General features: G+C 36.5%; 1 protein-coding gene across 4 annotated transcripts in view; it reads left to right on the top strand.

The window, feature by feature from the left end:
* Positions 1-17,435, top strand: part of KCTD16 (potassium channel tetramerization domain containing 16) — a 311,156-nt gene that overhangs the window by 1,824 nt on the left and 291,897 nt on the right. For 2 of the 4 annotated variants that reach the window (XR_010121688.1, XM_063642706.1), the window contains exons 2-3: positions 2,092-2,257; positions 14,067-14,133. The gene's annotated coding sequence lies outside the window, so the exon portion shown is untranslated. Of the gene's footprint in view, positions 1-2,091; positions 2,258-7,699; positions 10,777-14,066; positions 14,134-17,435 lie in introns of those variants that run through there. The other 2 variants (XR_010121687.1, XM_055285799.2) reach the window with 2 other exon arrangements.

Below are 17,435 nucleotides of genomic sequence, written 5' to 3'. Positions count from 1 at the left end.
GATTGTACCTTAGAGACCAACAGGCAGCTGCCCTTTGAGGTTTTTACTCCATTGGTGAATTTATTTTCTGTTTTTGTGGATACATCATAGTTGTACGTATTTATGAGATAAATGTGATATTTTGATACAAGCATACAATGTGTAATAATGAAATCTGGGTAACAGATATGTCTGTCACCTCAAACATTTGTCATTACTTAGTGTAGAGAAAATTCTAAATCTACTCCTAGTTATTTTGAACTATACAATAAATTATTGTTAACTATAGCTACCCTATTTTGCCACTGAACACTAGATTTTTGTGCTTTCTATCTAACTATATTTTTGAATTTCTGAAATTGCTCATTCAAGTGTTCACCGCCTTTCATCAATCATTTTAGCATTTATTGGTTTAGGTATCTGCACAACTTTAGGTAGAATGACCACATATTATGATTTGCTGGAGACAATTCCATTGTCCCATTTTCTGCCTATTTTTACTTACCCCCAGCATAATTATTAATATTGTTCCCTTTTACTCTCAAAAATATCCCAGTTCAGTTGATAAACTTTGTGATTGTACTTTCTTTAAGCTACATTATCCATGAAGCTGTGTTTCAAGTCATCAACAAGATGCAATAATCCATCATTATCTACTTAATTAATGTTATAGTTAAAAAAATTCTGGTCTCTTGTTTTTTTCTGATGTTTCTATTTCTTCTGAATCAAAAAAGATATCCCTTTCAAATTTGAATGAACTACAAGAATATGAGCATTAAAAATTGCTGATTTAGATGCTGGCAAGGTTGTAGAAAAAAAGGAATGCTTATACACTGTTGGTGGGAGTGTAAATTAGTTCAGCCATTATGGACGGCAGTGTGGCAATTCCTCAAAGACCTAAAGACAGAAATACCATTCAGCCCAGCAATCCCATTACTGGGAATACACCCAAAAGGATATAAATCAATCTATCATAAAGACACATGCACGTGTATGTTCAATGCAGCACTATTCACAGTAGCAAAGACCTGGAAGCAACTTAAATGTCCATCCATCATAGACTGGATAAAGAAAATGTGGCACATATACACCATGAAATATTATACAGCCATAAAAAAAGAATGAGACAATATCCTTTGCAGGGACATAGATAGAGCTGCAGGACATTATCCTTAGCAAACTAATGCAGGAACAGAAAACCAGATACCACATGTTCTCCTTGTAAGTAGGAGCTAAATAATGAGAACACATGGACACATAGAGGGGAGCAACCCACAGTGGGGCATGTTGGAGGGAGGAGGGAGAGAATCGGGAAAAATAACTAATAGGTGCTAGGCTTAATACCTGGGTGATGAAATAATCTGTACAACAAACCCCCATGATACAAGTTTATCTATGTAACAAACCTGCACCTGTACCCCTGAACTTAAAAGTTAAAAAATTTGCCCGTTTAGGAATGAATTATTAGATATAGATGTTATTCAAATTCTACTTCTGTCTCTGAAAGCAATTGACATATTTATTTAAATTTTCCCCCTTGAATTTCTGCTCCAATTGAGAAGCCAAGCAAAAAATTGAGTTACCTGATTAAGTTTTGCATATTGTTTATTTGACTTTGAAACATAAGCCAAGGTGTCCTGCCGATGTACCTTAGGGATTTTGAGAACATCCACTAATTTCATGGCTAGTCATGTAGGAATTTCTTTTTGGATTTTTTTTTTTTTTGGCATTGCTCCCTCACTCTGGAATAGGCTCCAGAAAGTTATATTAAAGGAAACTGCAGTACTTGGTAAATGTGCTATCCTCTGTTAAAGTCACCCAGCTGGCTTTATCGGGGTAGAAAGCCTCACCTAGGTCAAGAGATGAGGCAACAAGAGCTAGACCTGTAATAGCTGCACAGTCCTTCCCTGGGACCTGATGTATCCATCGCCAAAACAAAAAGGGAAAGGACATCCTAATGATGAGTAATATCATTTAGTTAGACAGTCATGCTAGTATGCACACTAAAACTTTTACATACTTCACAAACACACACAAAACAACTCCATTTTCTTAGTATGGCTCTGAAACTATGATATTTTAGAGTTGCTTTCTTTCCCTTCTGTTTTTCAGTTAATATGTCATGGAAAATTGTGCCAGAAAATTATGGTTTGAACATGGGCAGTTTTCTCCTACCTTCAGCTATATCCACAAGTACCACATGAAATGGAGATCTGTCAGCTCTGTGTATTTCAGTCAAGTTCCACAATGAAACCTGACAATAATGGTAAAAACCAGTGTAAGTGCCAGTGTTTGTTTTCACTCTCCCTATATATTAACTTTGTAACCTCTTTTCCCAAATATGACAATTATATTTCCTCCAAATTATCTTTTTTTTTCCCTTACCAAAGAGTTTCCTCATCAAGTCTCCTGTACTAGGTTATTCAAATTCTGCTTCTGTTATTTCAGTTATTTTACTTTGAACAATGAATAGTTTTGGGAAGACAGATTTGCCTGTAATGGCATTGGATGCTTTTGTACAGAACTGGTTTTTAAAAGGCAAAGAAATTTAACCCCAATTTTATAACTATTTCTGGGAGCTTGACTTTAGTATTGCAAGTGCTGCATGTTGTTAAAAAAAAAGTCTTTTAAAGATAACATATAAGCAATATTGTAAATACTGTAAGTATTTTCATTGTAGAGATCAAAAATACCCTCTTAAGTAACAAATAAACCTTTCTAATGTCAGGTGAATGGCTATTGTGGCTTGAAATATGAATTTCAGTGAAAGCACTGAAGCACTGGAAGTCTATATTTCAAATAACTTGGGTAGTAGGGGAGATAATATGAGAAACAGCATGGGAGAACTCGAAGTGGGCTCTAATGATGGCAAAGCCACTCATGCCAAAGGTAAAAATGAAGCATTTGAAAAATATGACAGCTAACATCTATTTATACTTCAAGAATTTGTGTGCCAAGCATTTCTTTAAGCACTTTGCACTTTTTAACTCAATTACTCCTCCTAACAACCCAATGAGGTAGGTGCCATATAACTCCCATTTGACACATGAGGAAATTGAGAACAGAGTTAAGTAATTTGTTAAACATTATTATGGTAGAAAATAGTAGACTAGACATTTTGAACTTGTTCCTGAGTCCTTATGCTAAACCAGTAGGCTGTATTGTTATTGTGTTATGAAATGTGAAGGTAGAAAAGTCAATAATTCTGATTAATATACTAATTTATCTAAAATGCGATTACTGAAATCCATATAAATTAAAATTGCAGCAACTAGACATTTGATAATTGCATCTGTGTCTCCACATGTATATATATTCAAGTTGATAAAAATATTTTCTGCAATCTTCTCATTGGGCAAATAATATTTCAACCTTATGTTTAAGTTTATGTTACATTAGTCATGTTCGTTAATTGATATTGCATAGTAGTTAAGGGTAGAGGCCCTGGAGCCAGACTGCATGGATTTACATTCTGTACTACTTACTTGCCATGGAGCTTCAGTAATTTATTTAAACTCTTTGTGCCTCACTTTTCTCATCTGTAAAAGCAAGACAGGGGTATTCATTGCTAGAAGGGTTGTATGACATAATGTATTCAAGTATAAGTGTCTAAGTACTAAGTATTCAATAAATATTTGCAATAATTATTGATGAATCTATGTAGCTACAGAAGCAATATGATTTCTTCAGGAAAAATTGACTTTTTAAAAGCTATAAGGATTGGGTTTGAACAAGCTAACTACTTCTAAGATCAATTATAAACATTCACTCTGTTGTTTCCCCTGCAGATTCTGTATTATATTATAATTTGCTTTTTGATATGGTGGAGTGTATTAAAATATGCTTTTTTATCTCCGTCCAAGATCTTTCAAATTTGGCTTGTCTGCATTGTAAATTTTAGTCTCATAGTATTGTCTTAAGAACCGCCTATATTTAGGGCCATTATACTTGAAAATTGTGAACAGTGCTTCTTATATTCGATTTTCTTGACATGTTTCGTCTTATTTCAAATACTATGAAAAGTGTCCATTTTTCTGCCTTCCCTTTCTCTCCTGTCTTCCCCTAAAACACAGAATTTATCAGGAGACAGAGCATAAGATGATTTATATTGTGGAAAATATATTTATTTGCAAAGAAAGAAAAGGGCAGTGTCCCAGGCAAGTGAAATAATAGCCATAACAATTTTTAAAGATATAGTGTTTCTTAAAATCATAGATGGGTCAGGTTTTATTATACTCAACAAGAGAGCAGCTTGAAAATTACTGCAAGTGTGATATATTATGGTTGAGGTTCCTCTAGGCAGTATACTTTTTCTATTTTTCTGTTAGAATTCTTCATGACCATATCTGTTGCCCATTTTTAATGTGGTTATTTGTTTTTCTTGTCGATTTAAGTTCCTTATAGATTCTGGTTACTAAATCTTTGTAACCAGATGCATACTTTGGATGCATACTTTGTAAATGTTTCTCTTATTTTGTAGGTTTTTTACTTTTGCTGTGCAGAAGCGCTTTAGCTTGATTAGATCCCACTTGTCAATTTGTTGTTGTTGTTGTTGTTGCAATTGCTTTTGGGGACCTAAATCAAAAACTCTTTGCCAGGACCAAAGTTGAGAAGCGTATTTTCTGGGTTTTCTTCCAGGATTAAAAAAAGAAGAAGAATTCCTCACAACCCTCTCAATTAGAGTTATTTTAAAGAAGGTTAATGCTTGAACCACAGTAACTGTCATGCTGTCGTATCTATATATCATTGTAATTTGTGCAGAAATGATTGGTTAGAAGGAACATTTTACTGCTGTTGAGGAATGGAAGGGATAAGACTAAAGTGATGGTTTGAAAAAAATAGAATTCAGACTGGATTAGTTTCCTAGGGCTGCTGTAACAAAGTACCACAAACTGGGTGGCCTACATAAATGAAATTTATTGTCTTAGAGTTCTGGAAGTTAGAAACCTGAAATCAAGGTTTTGGCAAGGCTTTTTCCTTCTGAGGGCTGTGAGGGTGAATCTGCTCCATGCCTCTTTTGCAGCTTCTGGTGCTTTGAAAGCAATCTTTGACATTCCTTAGCTTGTAGATGCATCAGTCCAATCTCTGCCTTCACCTTGACATGGTCTTCACGTAGTCTTCTCTCTGTGTGTGCCTGTCTCTGTGTCCAAATTTCCCTTTTTTAAGAGCACGAGTCATGTTGGTTTAGCACCTACCCAAATGACCTCATTTTAACTTGATTATCTCTGTAACGATCTTATTTTCAAATAAGGTCACATTCTGATGTCGTGGGAGTAAGGACTTCAATATGTCTTTTGGGGGATGTACAGTTGAATGCATACCAGCCTTATGATGTTACTGCGTTCTTTTGCCCAAATATAGACTAAGTCTTTTGCTGCACACATGCTCAAAAGAACAATAATATGATTTTTTTTCACTTTGATCAGCTATTCATGTCAATGTCAATTATTGTCACTATTGCAGAGTGGCAAACCTTTTGAATCAAATCTGTAGCAATGGAGTCTTCAACTGCATCATTTTGGATGTCTAGTGTAACACTTGTCCCAAAGTAAACTTTTTACATTGGGTTTAAAGTCAGTCCCATGCTTGTAGAAAGACACATGCTGGAATATTTTTCATCAGACTTCCTGAAATAAAGTAAGAGGCCATTATGTTTATAAATGAGTAAAAGCCTACTAAAGGAAACTCTTAGTGTCTACAGTACCAGTTCTTAAACAATGTTATTTTATTGATTTTTTTTTTTTTTTTTTTTGAGACAGAGTCTCGCTGTCACCCAGGCTGGAGTGCAATGGCGCGATCTCGGCTCACTGCAGGCTCCGCCTCCCGGGTTCACGCCGTTCTCCTGCCTCAGCCTCCCGAGTAGCTGGGACTACAGGGGCCCACCACCTCGCCCGGCTAATTTTTTGTATTTTTAGTAGAGACGGGGTTTCACTGTGTTAGCCAGGATGGTCTCGATCTCCTGACCTCGTGATCCGCCCGCCTCGGCCTCCCTAAGTGTTGGGATTACAGGCGTGAGCCACCGCGCCCGGCCTATTTTATTGATTTTTTTCACTTATGATGATTTTTAAAAATATAAAGTAGAACTATAAAAGTAGGCATTTTGATTTTTCAGTTTTCTTCCATAGAAGAAAAACTTGTTATAATCATAATGCTTTTAATGTACTTAGATATGATTTTTTGTTATTGAGACTGATTATAATACTTAATTCTTTTCCTTAAATGAGGATTATTTTATTTTAAAACAGAGACTTGTGAAATCAAATGTCTGATTTTAATTAAATTCTGCACACTTAGATCTAGAAGTCAAAGACAAACACATTTTTTCCTTTTGATTTTCAGTCAAGATGTTTTTTATTATTCTTCTGCAGTCCTGATTTTATACAATTTAATGAAAATCATAAATCCCCTACTGTCTGTGATAATGAATTTTCCTCTCTGGAAGAGAATATAAACATTTCTTAACTCTTGCTAAGATGTTATTTTGGAAAGATTAACATCACTTAAAATATTATTGATTCTAGATTTATAAATAGCATTTCTTTTCTTGACTCAAATTAAAAGTTATTCCTTTTAATTTAAAAATTGACTTCTGTACTAAATATTATAACACACTACACTCCCCTTCCCACTCCTTGGAAATTAAATGTCTCAACTTCATATTAAAATTTTGAGAGGCCCCTAGGAAATTGGCCTGAATTCACTGAGATAGCTCTAAAGTTAACAAGAATAGACCGATCTTCATACAACAATCAGGACAGCAAGTGCATCAGAAAATGACCAAAACACCCCTCGTTTAACTGGCTACACATATTGAGAATTAAAGAGAATTAAAACTGGCAGGAACCTTGAGAGAATTCATTCCCCACTCTTTGACTTTACAAATGAGGATCTGAGGCCAGGAGAAGTGAAGGGATGTATTGTAAGACCTACAATTGCATGTGTTGACTTGACATTTCTGACCCTCACAGGGTCCTAAAGGTTTAGCCATGAGTTCCCTTGCTCTTGCCAGATATGTCCCCTACCCAGCAGAAAAGGCTCCCTACCAGGCAGGTTCCCCTATCAGCTACCCGACTCAGGCCTCAACCCAAGTGGTTTTGCCTTCTTACGAGCTGGTAAAATTACTCAAAGAAGCAAATTACATCCCCCTCCCCCCATGGGAACCAGGAGGTAACTCATCCTCCAGATACTGTACACCACAGGCCCTGCTAATTCACTCTACTCCTGAGTGTAACCACTATGTATCCCTGCATGTGTGCAGACTCCTCTCTCCCAGGCTGTGAGTGTATGTGATTAATAAACTGCTGCCAGTCTCATCTGTCCAGTGTTGAGTATATCATGAGCTCATCCATCTTGTACTATTTGGGAACAGGGATTCTTCCTTCACCACCATGGTAGATAGAAGACTATCAGAACAAGGGATTTGATCAATTTTACTAATATGGCTAGTATCAGATTCACCATTGTATCTTGTCTTTGCCTTTCAGCTAGTACGTGACAAAGATTAGGTGATAAATAAGTGATTGTAACCATCTAATTATGTCAGAAACTCTATTAGAAGAGAGGTTATGTTATATTTACTTTTGTATCCCAACTCTAGGACATAAAATAATGTTGTTTGTGGTATTTATTCATTCGTTTAACAAAGATTTATTGAGAACCTACCATGTTCCAGTCACAATATACAACAAACAGATTCTGTGTCTGTCTGTGTTTTTTTAAGCTTGACATGGTTCTACTCGCCCATTTTCCCTGCGGGTGCTTGCAAGTTCACTGGCATCAGTCCTCTGCCTGGAGAAATGTTCCTGTTCCTCAATGCTTCTAGCTTGATGAGGTCATTACTGTGCTTCCATACAAGCCAGGATCACCATTCTTTGTGAACTGGAAGGCCTGAACCAAGAAAAGATTCTAATTTGGAGATCTGCTGCTTGGGAAAATGTGTATAGTGATCTGCCAATGACTATCCTTGCTTTCAGTGATAATGATGCTCCTACATGAGAAACATTCATCTGTTTCTAAGACCCACAGTCCTGAGCATTAGTGCACATGGGATTAGACACTGAGGGATAGCATACTTTGAGAACTTTTTATTTTGTTCAGGGCAAGGGGGAGTGGATCCATGCCAATAGGACTCCACAGAAGCACTCATTTAATCCCCTGGTAGTTCATTTCCTTAAATTCTTCTGCCATATTTCTCAATGTAACTATCCCTCATTTCAATTATCTGTTGCCTTGTAAAGAAAAACAAACAAACAAAAAACTCCAAAAAGACAAAAGAACAAAAATAAAAAAAAAAATCTCAAAACTTGGTGGATTAAAACCATAACAATAACATTTTATTTCCTGAAAATCCAACATTTGGGCAGGCTTGTTGGGGATAGCTCATCTCTGTTCCACACAACTTCAGCTGGGGAGCTCAAAAGCTGGATGTTGAATTCATCTGAAAGCTCATTCACATATGTGACTGTTGATGCTGGCTGCAGGTTGGGATCTCAGCTAGAGCTCTCAAACAGAACATATACACGTGGTTTCTTCATGTGGTACGGGCTTCCTCAAAACATGGCGGCTGTAGTCTGGGGAAGAGTATCCTGAGAGAGAGAAAAAAGCTGTATTACCATTTCTACATCATCTTTGGAAGTCAGACGATATTCTGAAGCATTCTATTGGCTAGAAACATGTCTCTAAAGCTGGTCCATATTCAAGGAAAAGACAATTATACTGCAACTTTTTGTGCAAAGATTTTCAAATATTTTTTAAACATGTTTTTAAAACCACCACTTCTCAAGGGGATATAATTGAAAAACAAAACAAAGAATAGTGAATGTTCTTGTGTAATCTGAGAGGCCTATATTGGTTAGTAGCAGTATCTACACAGCAATTCCCTTTTGGGTCCATATAGCCGAAGGATATCGAATCAGCACCTTATAGAGATACCTGCACTCCCATGTTCATTGCAGCATTTTTCAAAATAGCTAAGATATGGAAACAACCTAAATGTCCATCAGTGGATGATTGAATAAAAAATTTGTTGTTGGTGGTGGTGTTTGTGTGTATAATTGAATATTATTCAGCTTTTGTAAAGGAGATTCTGCCATTTGTACAACATGGATGAAACTGTAGGACACTATGTTAAGTGACATAAACCAGACATAGAAAGGAAAATACTGCATGATTTCCTTTATATGTTGCTATGGTTTGGATGTGTCCATCAAAAAGTTGTTGTGTTGGAAACTGAATGGTCATTGTAACAGTATTAAAAGTGAGGACTTTAAGAGGTAATCAGGGCAGGGCACGGTGGCTCATGCCTGTAATCCCAGCACTTTGGGAGGCCGAGGCAGGTGGATCACCTGAGGTCAAGAGTTTGAGACCAGGCTAGCCAAGATGACAAAACCCCATCTCTACTAAAAATACAAAAATTAGCCAGCTGTGGTGGCACGTGCCTGTAATTCCAGCTACTTGGGAGGCTGAGTAGCTTGAACCTGGGAGGTGGAAGTTGCAGTGAGCTGAGATCGCACCACTGCACTCCGGCCTGGGCAACAAAAGTGAAACTCCATCTCAAAAAAAAAAAAAAAGTTATCAGGCCACTAGAGTTAAGCTCTCATGAAGGGATTGATGCTGTTATCGTAGGATTATGTTAGTTATGGCAGGAGTGGGCTCCTAATAAGGTTATCCCCATTCATTTCTCTGTCTTGTGTGATCACTTCCCCCCTTCACCTTCTGGCATGGATGACTCTTGCCAGGTGCCAGCACCATGCTCTTGGACTTCACAGCCTCCAGAATGATAAGCCAAATAAACTTCTATTGCTTATAAAGTACCCAGTCTGTGGCATTCTGTTATGGCAGTAGAAAACAGACTAAAACATATGTGGAATCTAAAAGCAAACAGAGAAACAGCCCTTTAAATATACAAAAGCAGAATAGAATGATGGTTACCATAGGCCAGGGGAAGAGGGGATTGAGATTTGTAGGTCAAAGGGTACAAAGTAGCAGTTATGAGGATTAGCACATCTTGAAATCCAAAGTACAGCAGGAGGGCTATGAAGGTGATAGTTAATAATATACTATTGCATAGTGGACATTTTCAAACAGTAGATTTTAGGTGCTTTTACCACACACACACCAGGGATTGCTTGAGCCCGGGAGATTGAGGCTGCAGTGAGCCATAATGGTGCCATTGCCCTCCAGCCTAGGCTGACACAGGGAGATCCTGTCTGAGAGAGAGAGAGAGAAAGAGAGAGAGAGAGAGAGAGAGACAGAGACAGGTTAAAGAAAAAGTTTCTTAAGATTAAGTACAATTGTGATCTTAATTACCTTTTACCTTTCTTCACTCCCAGTTATCTCTTATTAGTATTTCTTTGTTATTATTGTTATTATTATTGTTTGTTGTTACTTAACACATATACATACACAGAGTATCTTTGTGAGATGATGGATATGTTAAGTTGCTTACTTGTAATCATTTCTCTGTGTGCATGTATATAAAAAATCATGTTGTACACCTTAACTTTATGTAATGAAACATAAAAAAAAAAAGAGTGAGAATAAGACCAAAGCAAAATAAACGTGAAAGAAAGAATTCTAAATATATATTAGATCCTAACATGTGAGTAAAGGGCTACTTCAGTGTTGAATCTACTTATTGGTGTTTTGTGTTTCTGTAGATATGGTTTTACTGTAATTTAGAAATGTTATTCAATTACTAGTGGAGTATTCTGCTTCTTGCACACTGTTCTTCCCTATAAAAACATGGTCTCAAAATAAAATAATTTACTCATAGAATAAAACACAGTTGGATAACTATTCTGTAGTGCTCTTTCTCTACCTATAATGATGCACAACATTTGCTGTTTGCTTATTTTTTTAATGATGCATAAAGGATGACTCTCCTTTTCGTCTCTACAATTTCACATCAGTAAAATGTTTATTCCATGCTCATTTTGCCCCCTAGTGGCTTTTTATGGCCTTGTCCCATATTTAAAAATAATTTTCAAATCTTGTGGAATATAATTAGGAAAAGTACCATTTTCTTCCTCTGCCACATGCACATCGCTTTATAGATGCGGAAACTAAACCCCAGAAAACTTGCGGGACTAGTCTGTTGTCACATATCTAGCTAGAACTACAAATTGTATATTGCTGCCTTCTCCTACCCTACTAGAAATAAGCCTCGGGAAGACAGGGCAGTTTTGTTCATTGATGAACAAGAACAGTGCCTAGCAAATGGTAGGTACTTAGTAAATATTTGCTATATGTTATAAATAAAAGTATAAATGAATCAAGACTGGAACCTGTATTTATAGGTTTCATGCTTTACATAACACTATGTAGTATGTTTTATCTTTACCATAAATCTTGTACATAGTGCTTGATACTTGATTCTACTTTACTCCATGACAATTTCAACTCCTTGAACTACCTCATCCTTTACTTGTTTTGTCATTAGGTTTGTTACATTATCATTCATTTATTCATTCAATATTAGTAACAGCTTAATCAGGCACTGTGATGCCTACAGAACTATAAAGAGGTACTTTTTAAAATTCAATTTTTATTTGTTATTAACTTGGTAAAATATGTAACATAAAATTTGCTATCTTAACAATTTTTAAGTATACAGTTCAGTGTTTTTAAGTATATTTACATTGTTGTGAAACTAATCTCTAGAACTTCTTAAACTTGCAAAATGAAATTCTGTATCCATTAAACTTCCCACCCCAGCTCTGGCAACCACCATTCTACTTCTATTTCTATGCATTTGACTACTGTATATAGTATTATTCTTTTTATGACTGGCTTATTTCACTTAGCGTGATGTCCTCAAGGTTCGTCCATGTTAAAGTATATGGCACATTTTGTTTATCTGTTTATCATTGATGGACACTTGGGTTGCTTCCATCTTTTAGCTCTTAGGAATAATGCTCCTATGAACGTAGTGTACAAATATCCGTTCGAGACCCTGATTTCAATTCTTTTGGATATATACTTAGAAGTAGAATTACCTGATCATATGGTAATTCTATTTCTAATTTTTGAGAAACTGCCATACTGTTTTCCATAGTGGCAGCACCATTTTACATTCCCACCAACAGTGCACAAAGGTTCTAATTGCTCCATATGATAGCCAACACTTGTTATTTTCTTCCTTCCTTTTTGTAGTGCCGTGTTGGTGAGTGTGAGGTGATATCTTATTATGGTTTTTATTTGCATTTCCCTGATGATTAGTGATGTTGAACATCTTTTCATACATTTGTTGGACATTTGTATAGCTTCTTTGGAGTAATGTCTATTCAAGCCCTTTGCTACAAAGAGGTGCATTTAATCAGTTACTTCCTCTGTCTACAGAAAAATTTTAGTTAGCAACATGGTAAAAGCCATTTCCCTTGTTCTTTTTGATACACTATATCGCCATTATTTCAGATCTCAATAATAAATATAAAATAATAACCAAAACTTGCTCTTATTATGTGTCTGGCACTGTTCTAAATATCTTACATATATTAACTAATTTAATCCTCAAAACTTCGCTATAAATGGATACTGTTAACTATCTTAATTTTGCAGAGGAAGACAGAGGCAGAGAGAGGTAAGTGACTTGTCCAAAGTCAAATGGCTGCTGAGCAGTAGAGTGAGGATGGGTACCTAGGAAGTTGATTTAGAGTCTATGCACTTAACCACAACATTATTTTGCCTCTCTGACACCTACTCAATCTTTTAAAATATCGCCTACATCTTTGTTATTGGACACCTCTTCTGTATAAGTTTGTATTTCAGACAACAGAAAATTAAATGCAAATTGATAGCATTGTAGGAAGATATTCATTGCCTCAGTGGATGCCAAGTCTAGGGTACAGCTAGCTTCAGATTTGTTTGAATTCAGTGGCTCAAACAATATCATATATTGTAATGGTCCCAGAAAGTGTTCCCAAGTCACATCTTTTTTGGCTCTGGTTGAGCTTCATGTCCATTGCTGTAGTAAAAATGGTGGCAGGGAGTATAAAATGCTGTGACCAGTCTGCCCAAGTAAGTCATGCACCTGTACCTGGAGCAAGGGTGACAACAATACTGCCTGAAGCACAGAAACCTGGAGTAGGGGAGGGATAATTCTCGTGCAGTATTACTAGACACCCATTTACATTTTATTGTTTTTTCGGGAGATAGGGAGCTTTTTTGCATTAGGAATAAATACATGAGTGAAATTACTAAGATTTTAAAAAACCCTTTCTTGTCATGAATGATTTGAGTAATAAAAAGATAATAACAATAGGTAACATCAATTTAGTACTTACTATATAATAAATGCTGTCCTAAGTATTTTACATGTATTGGCTCAATTAATCCTCACAAGAACTCTCTAAGTCAAGTACTATTATCATCCTATTTTACTGGTAAGATACCTGAGGTGCAAAAGTTTCTGGGTGTACCTGGAAGGGAATATGGTAACTTGCTCTAGGTGACCCAGTTGTTGAAGTCAAGATTGGAACTCCAAGTGAGCTTCGGAATCTCTTCTGTATTCTAACATTGAAACACCAGGCTGTCTTCAGAGCCTCTTCTATAATCTATCATTCATATCACAAGATAGCTTACTTGTCACATAGAGAAACTGTGGCCCACAAAAGAAACAGAATAATTCATCAGTTATGCCTGATGTTTGCTACCAGGAAAGACAGCAGAGACTCTCATATGGCCAACCCAGAAAACAATTAGAGTTTACACTAACATGTAACGTCTATAGTTATGTAAGAAAGAAGTATGTAAATATGAAGTCTATTCTACGAAGTTTGTGCTAGATCTCATTTAAAACAAAACAAAACAAAACAAAACAAAAAAAAACTAATGGCTTATGGTCCCTGTTCAGAGCCTAAGGGAATTGGTTTAAAGTTTAAATAAAAAATTGTACATGCTCCCAGTCAGAACTATTCTTCATCATAAGCATTGCATTTATTTTATTTATATGTACTTTAACAATATTCTAGTTTTGTAGTTTTAAAAAATAGCTGAAAAGTCTGTCTTAAAGCTCTCTCACCTCTTAAAAGAAAGCAGAAGGACTTTGAAAAACCAGTTTGTTTAAACAAGGCCAAACTGTTTTCCAGGTATCCACATTTTCTCCTCAACACATGCCCAATCCAAGGACAGAGCATCAAAGGCAATATTCTATATGTAAGTTAAAGTTTTAATATTTACCAAACTGATCAAGGTAAAGGATTATTAACTTTTTTAACCACTAGAAGTGTAACATTAGCTGTGTAGCTTTTCTTGGCCTCAACTTTCTCCACTGAATAATGAAGACAAAAAGAAACTGGAATAGGGATGTATTGATCCATCCATTCATTCAGTAACTCTTTATTCAACACCTATTATGTGTCAGACTCTGTGCCAGGTGCTGGGGATGGAATATAATAATGAACAAAAATAATAATGATCCCTTGCCTCTCAGCACTTACAGTGTCACTGGGGGAGTGAAACATGATTCAAATAATCACTCCTCAAATAGTCAAAGAACTCCTTAGGGCTTTTCAGTTCCTAAATTCCATATATACATAAACATAAAATATAGTGCATAGAACACAAATCTTCTTACATGTTTATTTGAAAGATCTGACAAATCTCATTTATTTCTTAGACTCATTTTTTCCCCAGATTATTAGCCACAGATATTGCAAACCACTTATAACAATTTGCTGCCTGCCAATGACATAATGCATTGTCCTGGCTCATTACTGTAATAGTTGTTACTATGCATATTGAATGCAAATTTCAGGTAATATTTTAGTTTTCATTTTCTATTTATTCCTAGGACTGCCTTTCTATTTCTAACAGGGAGGGTTTAAAAAATAACAGGGTCAATAAATTTTAGAGTTTCAAAGGTAAGAGCTCATTTCACACACACACACACACACACACACACACACACACACACACACACACACGGGGCGAGAGAGAAAAAATGTTGTTTATTCTTCTAGCTATAACAAAATATCACTTGGGTTCCCCCTTTTCCTCAGATTTTAATTCTATTGATGAAGGATATACAGAGGAAAATATGAAAATGAGTTGTTTTCACTGAATCATTAATGACTTGAGGCTGGCAGGAGGTAGACTTCTTAATTGCTTAATTGTTTATTAAATTTATTCTTTAGCAGTTGATCTCTGGATTTCTTTGTGTACCCCAGAGTCTTGTTGTTAATCAAATATTCTGTAAAATTTTTGCTTTTACCTGGAAAAATGATTCTACAAGTTCCAGATGTCTTAGGTTGTGTTAAATGTTTGAGGAAAGAAGGCTATTTATTGGAAACCAGCCAGGATCTTTGTTTAGATTATTTTTGCCAGCAGCTCTTCTACTTCAGGCTGTGATTTCATCAAAAAATATTTGCACAAGCCATTGCTTCAGTAATCACGTCTCCAGCCCCACCGGAAGTGTATGTGGTTAATCTAGTAGACAGCACTCTTCTGTCTGATCCTAGCTTAGACATAGTAGACTGAAAAATTATGTATCTGGAGTTGTTTTTCACCAGGGTTGGCAAGAGGCTCTGATAATCTGCCATCATTATAGGTTTCTTTCTTCTTATCAAAACAGCAAGGCTTCTTTGATGGGGACGAGTCGAGGCAAATGTTTTGGTTGATAATGAATTGTCCAAATCTTAGATTTCATCTGGATTTTTCTGTTAATGTGATCCTTCTCTGCATGTTGTCCTTTGGTACTTACAAAAAGCTAATAGATATTAGCTTTGTACCTCTTCCAGATTTACTGTTATTTAGCAGTAGGGAATCATTAAGGCCTCATTCTCATCCTAGATCTGTTTTCTTATGTCTGTCAAGAGAAAATACATGAGAAAATAGTCAAAGTGAGTTTTAAGAATGTATTTCCTGATGGAGTTTAGAATGATACATCTGGTGGTAAGCTTTCTCATCCTAACTCTTTTCTTCAACCCACACAGGGTGTTTAACCAAAAGTGGCTAGGCTGATGGTTAGTAGGTAGGACATTTCAACCTCTGGCAAATTTGTCATTGAGCAGCATCATTAAAAAGGTGGAAGATTCTCCACTATCCTCAAAACTTTTTCAATGACTATAAATCAAATGTAATAAAGAGGCATCTAACCAAAGTAAAATTTAAGCTGTTGTGCCTAAAGTGATCCAAATATACATGGAGAGAAATGTATCAACAGATAAATCACTTGAGTTATGAAATAGGGGTTTGGAGCGGAAAAGAGTCAGGTGAGAGGTCAGCTTGAAAACACCAAATGGGGCATTGTAATATTCCTAATCAAATACTCACCTCCCGTCCCCCGCCACAAAAAGTTGAGAATCAATACTGAGTGAACAGCTTCTTTGAAAAGTGAATCTTTCTACAAAGAAGTTCCAAAAGAGAGATAAAAGGTCAACTATACACAACATAATCAAAAGCAAGCCCTGTTGTCATGGTAAGGCCTTATATTCATGTGTAGGGTGTCTAAGTAGCACCAGTAATTTGCAAACATATTGATAAAGGCAATAAATAACAATGATATCAAAGGATGCACTTAGACATTTTAGACCCTCTAAGATATGCCAGGCTCTTTAAAATACTTAAATCTACTGGAGTAGCAGTTCTGAAAGTATTTAACGCATAGCTCTTAACCTACTTGGAGAACACGTACTGCTTTGAAATTTGGATGATCTCTTGGAATCTCTAGAAAATGCAGAGCAGGTCACGCCTGTAATCCCAGGACTTTGGGAGGCCGAGGCAGGCGGATCACGAGGTCAGGAGATTGAGACCATCCTGGCTAACACGGTGAAACCCCAACTCTACTAAAAATACCGTAACAAAATTAGCTGGGTGTGGTGGCGGGCGCCTGTAGTCCTAGCTGCTCGGGAGGCTGAGGCAGGAGAATGGCGTGAACCCAGGAGGCGGAGCTTGCAGTGAGCCGAGATTGCGCCACTGCACTTCAGCCCGGGTGACAGAGTGAGACTCCGTCTCAAAAAAAAAAAAAAAAAAGAAAAAGAAAATGCAGAGCAGGTACATAGAATTTTGCATACAATTTCAGGGAATTCATGAATTTTGTGAATCCCGTTTGCAGACCTAGGTTAAGAATGGAGGCTTAAAGCAAATCGTGCTAGGTAATAAGGACCTTCACGGAATATAATTTTCCTTTCTGAGTAACTGTTGTCAGCCACCTTGTATCACAATACACATGCCCTTTAGTTTTTTCAGGTGGTTTGCCAGCATTTTTTCCTCTTTTCCCTTATATTGGTCATCTCATTTTAATTCACATGGTTGCCATATTCCTTAGCCTTTTGTGAAGATAGTTAAGGTAGACTGCTATATTGTTATTTCCCTTCCTTCTCCACAGTGGCTTTAAAGAGTTTATGTGGCCTCTGTGTCAGAACTACTTATTGCATTCAGGATGAGGCTGTCAAACCACAACCTGTGAAGACAGACTGGGGAAATCCACCGGAAAAGGTTTTGGAGGGAACTGCAGA

The sequence above is a fragment of the Symphalangus syndactylus genome, chromosome 7, assembly GCF_028878055.3.
Source record: "Symphalangus syndactylus isolate Jambi chromosome 7, NHGRI_mSymSyn1-v2.1_pri, whole genome shotgun sequence".
In the NCBI taxonomy this organism is placed as follows: Eukaryota; Metazoa; Chordata; class Mammalia; order Primates; family Hylobatidae; genus Symphalangus; species Symphalangus syndactylus.
This window is presented reverse-complemented; position numbering and strand designations above follow the sequence as displayed.